Consider the following 6647-nt stretch of genomic DNA (forward strand, 5'->3'; position numbering starts at 1 on the left):
GCCGAATAGATATCAGCATGGAGGAAAAAGAATGGAGTGACAACGATATGCGAATAGCTTCCACTTTCTAAAGATGTTCAAAAGAAATACACAGGTGCAATGTAGCACTTGGTGGCGACCTGTGATGCCGCCAGTTTCATGGAAAATCTGAAAAAATATTTGTGGCGAAAAGGGATAACTGGGATATTTCCAATTTTATTTGAGCACAAACCGGGGCACAAACAGAACACATGACGAAATATATATCCATGGTCCATGATACATCAAAGGCGTATTGTGTACTGATATTAGGCGAAATATTGAATGATCACGGTTTCAAAATGTGATAAAACTGAATAATTTCACAGTTTTAAATCAACATTTTACAAAATCCCACACACTTCCACATTATAAAAATATGTCATGATTATAGTTTGTTGGAATGTATCAATTTGTGAGTATGTGAACTGCGGCCAAATGTGGCAAGTTGAGTAATTTCAAATCATATTTTAAAAAATATTTTAAAAACATTTATTTTTTTTCTGTCCCCTGTAAAAGAGAGTAATGTTTCTGCTCATAATTATCCGACCAGAAGCAGCGAAAAGTAATTATCATTACAAAAGCATTTTCCTTTTGTAATTCGCCTGTAAGTCTGTAGTTAGGCAGGAATCTTTTATCTACATTCTTCAAGAAATATGTAATGAAACACGTGTCATGTCTAACATATTTTATCATTGCAGCATCAAAGTGGCTATGAAGTGAAAGTGTTGGATTGTTCTCCATGTCTTAAAACTCCTTGATAGAAGGGATTGTTGGCCCATTTTTATGTGCGGCATTTTTTTTTTGGGTGTCTTTTACAGCCGGGTTCAGCAGATTTTGTTTCCTTCTTTCTTCACTTTTCATTGATAAGATGTTTAGATTCGATTTTCAATCCGTATGTTCATCCATACAATGAGGTCTTTCTCGTACCTTTGAACGTGATTAGTTTTGAACATAATACCAAGTATGAATATTATAGGTTTTCATAATTTGTTGCAAAACAATTGAAAAGTTAGGATATGTTGCTCTTTTGTTTTATATTCAGTTTAGCCTGAAACATGGGCTCGTCGTAGTTATAATGCAGCTCACAACAGGACCCTGAACATATACCTGGCGCGGATCCAGATTTTTACGAGGTGCGAATTTGTCTGAAAAATTTGACTAGCAAAACAAAAAAGGGAGGTCATTTAAGGCATTTGAAAGGGCGTGCAATGAAGGCATTCTTCTGTGGCCATCATATCCCCCCCCCCCCGTGTCTGTAATTCTCTCAAACTAACAAAATGATCAACTTTTGATCTCTATACGTCCTTGCTCAAAACATATTGTATTTATCTCTCTCTCTCTGTCTCTCCCTCCCACCCCCCTTCTTGCTCCTTTCATCCGTTTCCATTTTTCTCCTACCTTCCATTTCTCAAATTCTCCATATCTCACGTTATCACTTATCTTTTGTTTTGCAAATCTACCAGTAATATCATGAGTCCTGACTTGTGTTGGTCGTCTATGAACTTATATTTTTCAGAGAAATATGAACACATCAATCAAAACTTCAATCAAAATATCAATCATGCATTTATTAAGATGAGAAAAATCACCATGATGTTGGAAAAGACATTTTTAATATCATTCATAAAGAAAACTTCAAACATGACCAGAATGAAAGTTCTGTACCAACTACAAATCACAGTGTAATTGAAGTTAAAAGATGGTGTGAATATGTACTTACTGACATATACCTGCTAACAAACCTAACATTGTTTAAAAGACACTGAATATCAGTATTTGTTCCATTCAATCGAGTACATATATATGTCAATGTGGATAACATAGATTGGGTTAGATACCCCAATCCAGTAAATGTGATTTAATGATTTTCTATTTTATTCATTTGACTGATTCATCAAACCCAATCTGCCAAAAGTACATGGCTATAATCTCTGATTGTTGAAAACAAAGTGCAAGATATCAAGTGAAATTTATGCTAAAATTTAACATGTTAACTCTTTAAAATGATTTTTTTAAAGAAGACAATTGGTATACACTCACTTCACCTAGACTTTCATCATTAAAATATATTCCATTTGGTCTCATCCCACATGGTCTATTCCTACTTTGTCTACAACCAGTATACTCTACTATCCATTTGGTATTATAGCCATTAAGTCCATTCACTTATTGTATAATTTCCATTTAGGCTTTACCAATTTTGTCTAATAAACCTTTGGTCTAATTCTACTTGATTGAATAATCCGTTAATGACTATAACTTTAATTTGACAAAGTACAACATAATTTGTAGACAAGATGACAATTAAATACTCTGGGCATTAGACTAAATGGCCCGAATTCACAAGGTGGTTTTTCAAACCATCAGTTGAACCCATGGTTTACGCAGATTTCCTGTATAAATTACACTTATTTACCGTGTATATCAAAAAATGTCCAATGTTGATGCACGCTTATGTCATAGTGCGCTAAATTGACGCCTATTGCCGTGGTTATCCATGATACTCTTCAAAAAGTGGACTCATCAATAAAATTGTGTACTTCACCATGGCAACAGGCATCAATTTGGCACACTGTGACAAAAGCACGCATCAGCATTGGAATTTTTTTAATATGCATGGCAAATGAGCATTATTTATACAGGAAATCTGCATAAACCATGGGTTCAACCGATGGTTTTGAAAACCACCTTTGTGAATTCAGGCCAATGAGAATAGACTAAGTGGGTATTGTCTAGATCAAGTGCAGTGCAGACCAAATGGAAATCACTAATAGACCAAATTGATATTACACTAAAATTGATGTTAGACCAATTGGGATTAGCCCATGTGGTATCAGACTATTTAAGAATCAGACCAACTGCTTGTAGATTACACAAATTAACTCCTATCTGATATTCAATCTCACAAAAGATCAAATAAAACAGTCCAACAATTGCAGTCCATACTGCTTTCATTACTATATCAACAGAAAATGGCAATAGCATAAAAAAACATATCTTGCACTCTTGTGTACAATTTCATAGATACAAAACTGAAACAACATGAACTCCTTTTTTTCTAAATGCATTTATAGATCCTGATATGTGGAAGGTAGATTTTAAAAGTCAACATCTTATTATGTAATATAATTGAAGGCAAAATGACAGAATACTTGGGGTGAAATATTGATATAATAATGATGACAATGAGGTCAGAAAAGGTAATCGACACAACAGTATCTTATATGATAAAAATATGAGCACTGTATAGTGTGAATGATGGATTAATAAAGTCTTAGACAAAATGGAAGCAGCATAGATGAATTGATGAAACAAATCCAATATGAAAGCCATTAGAAGACACAGACTAGACTATATCTACTGGTCAAAATATCCTAATTTTAATTCTCATGGCAGTACATATACTATGTCCAATCTGTAGAAAATAGACATCCATTAACAATCTTGTTTGAACATTAAGAAGCATTTTGTATTCTTTCTAGTTTACATGTTTTTAAACACTTTTGAAGAAGGGTGATTTAGTTTGCAGTCAAGCATCATAATATCCATATGCTATGAACTGGAAGCTGATAATTTTTTGTTTTATATAGCTTCAATTTGCTCAACATCAAAAATCACATCTTTAAATTACAGGCAGAACTTAGCATAAAACATTAAGTAAAATGAAAACAATTTAAAAAAAAATGAGAAAAAATGCTCTATATTTGTTATATTTTTCACAATATTCAACTTGATAATCAAGGTTCACATTCTAGCAGTGTCTTGTCTCAACTTTGATTACTAAGTTTCATAAAATAATATTTTACTCTTTTATGAATATAATAGGTCTTCACTTGTATTTCAATCCAATTAAATTGCTGATTTATTTATTTATTTATTTTTAACAATCAAAGCCAAAAATGGCAATGTACGAACAGAATGTGCAAAATAGAAAATGGTGAACAAAATAGTAAAATACATACAGACCTACATGGACATTAATGGCAAAAGAAGGTAGATAATATGTTGCCTTGTCTGTTTCTCACCAGGTTGTATAATTAATGTATACAAACTATATGCATTATGGTGACCTACAATGTACACATGTACCAGAGAAGTGATCATTACAATAATTTGCATATTGTATATTGAGCACAATGTTGAAGCATAAATCCAAAAGTTTACTGGATATTCGAAAGTGAAGAACAAGCTATATCTTGTGAAAAAAAAATCAAATCAAACCAAATAACTGACTAACAATGAGCCGAGTGGTAATATGGGCTTTGCGGACTGTAGGATGACAGTGAGAAAAGGCTTTATGAAGTCGATGTGCTTACTCTACAGAAAACAAAAAAAAGAAAGGTATCTCAATATCATGTACCGTATGCATACTCATAGAATACAAATATGCTTTAGATATTCACAAATATTGCATAAATCATCATACAACTGAGTCGTATACTTCCCCCTCAAGTTTAATATCATGCACGCATCCCATTAGAATATATACAAGTTCCTTATCACGCAACAAAAATATAATTTAAAACAGACTTTACAAATTCATTCATTATAACAAACATTTCACATAATCTTCACAGGGCATTGAAATAACATGGCATACATTTATAACAAAAATGAAAATGAATATTCTAAATTTCTCTTATCTTGACATGAAAACAATTAATTATGATACAAATAGTAGTATAAAATTTGGAAAAATATATGATTTAATTTCTATATGATATCTGTCTCTGTTTTTCAGAGTAGCAGAACGACGACATCAAGTTTAATTACCAAAATGCTATTAAAAACACATGTGCAAGTTATCTTCACTTTCTTTCAGTTAGTAATAATCATACCTCAAATGATTTCCGATAAAAAAATTCCAACATCAGATTTTCAACGCTGTAAACATACCTGCATATTTCCAACTGATTCATTTGTCACAAACCAATTTCTTCAGGGTTCCCAGCCCATCATGGAAAATTATTTTACTTTTTTCCAGTCAGAGAACAAATCAGGGAATTTGATTTTGAAAATGCCTCAAATCAGGGAAAAATCAAGAAATTTTGATCCGCCCAAAAGACAAAAGCATGGTAGTTAGTCAGACTCTGCCATATTCTGTTGCATATCAAAACAACATCCATTGAATGACTGGTTAGGGTGGTACTAATCAGTTTTACCTCATTGTTTTTATACTGAAAATACATGTAATTCACTGCAACAACTTAGAAAACATGCAAAACTGGGAATGGGTTTGAATTATTATTATGAAATGTTCATACTTTATCAGGGAAAAATCAGGGAATTTTGTTTTCTTGAAAAGCTGGGAACCCTGTTCTTAGTCATTGTGTGTGGTGTCTTCTTCTTCCTTTCTTCCTCCCTTTCTCTGTCTTCTTTATCTTCTTCCCTCCTTCAGTCATACTGGCCTGTATTCTGAAGCAACTTGGACTTGTGATGTTACAAATTTTTGTCATAGTTGGCTCCCCACAGTCAATTTTAGATCAGAGTTTATATCAAACTCTGATCAAATTCAGATTACAAGCCACTTTATTTATACTGTATATATGTACCCATTTCATTGAAGTAATTTTGTCTTATATGGTATACTCCCTATTTCCTTCATAAAATTGCTGATGATACTTACAGTTGTGCTCAAACATTAGTGAACCCCACCACAAAATGGACTCCTTCGGATGCTGAGTGTTGAAAGGAGACTACAACGCTACACAGTTCAACAAGCTGAGAGAAACAAACTCTATTGAATGTATCAATGTATCACCTGCCTCAGTGGCGGACCGTGACCCGGAGGAGATAAAGAATTGGGGGGGGCACAGCATTGTTCACAGACAATACAGTGCCCCTCCAATGCTTTGTCTCCTCCGCGTCACGGTCCGCTACTGACCTGCCTTCACAATCAAATATCTAAAACATTGCAAGACACTTCAAATATATTCCTTTCCTGAAGGGGTTCATTAACTTTCGAGCACCACAGTATCTATGTTTTCACTACACTTAAAAAAAATAAATATGAAATGATGCCATGCTACAAAGAAGAAAATAATGTTTTATTTTTTTTTCTTCAAATGTAAACAAGCAAAAGCGATCAATTTTTGTTTCACAAAATACCCTTCTCTGACTCTGCTATGATAAATCAATGACGGGCAACTGGCAGGTAGAATAATGGAAGACAGCGGAAATGTCAGAAATTATCCCCCAGATAATTAAATAAAGAAAGCCAAACCCAAAATAACCGTTCATTTAAACCGATTACATGAAATCAAAGGGTGTATATCAAACTGCTCTTAAACGCATAACTAGTAGTGTATGTATACACAGAATTAGTCCAATAGATTATATGATCATAGTGTCTTGCATTACATGAAATATAATATATCAGTATATTGTAATATCAGTGTATCGCAACTTGTGTTGGCACACATTCGAAATAATGATGGTTCAGTGCCATGAGAAAAATACAATGACTTCTAAAGTAAATTCATATTTGCTGATGATTCTTTCTTTTCTCCCTAGGCTCTTAAGTTACCTCACTGATCAGGGACTCAATTCATACAGAGTTTATTTAATTATTGTAACTTTGCCATTATGGCAACTACCATGGTAACAGGGCTCAGGAGCCAAACACA

Source organism: Lytechinus variegatus, chromosome 2 (genome assembly GCF_018143015.1).
Source record: "Lytechinus variegatus isolate NC3 chromosome 2, Lvar_3.0, whole genome shotgun sequence".
Taxonomy (NCBI): Eukaryota; Metazoa; Echinodermata; class Echinoidea; order Temnopleuroida; family Toxopneustidae; genus Lytechinus; species Lytechinus variegatus.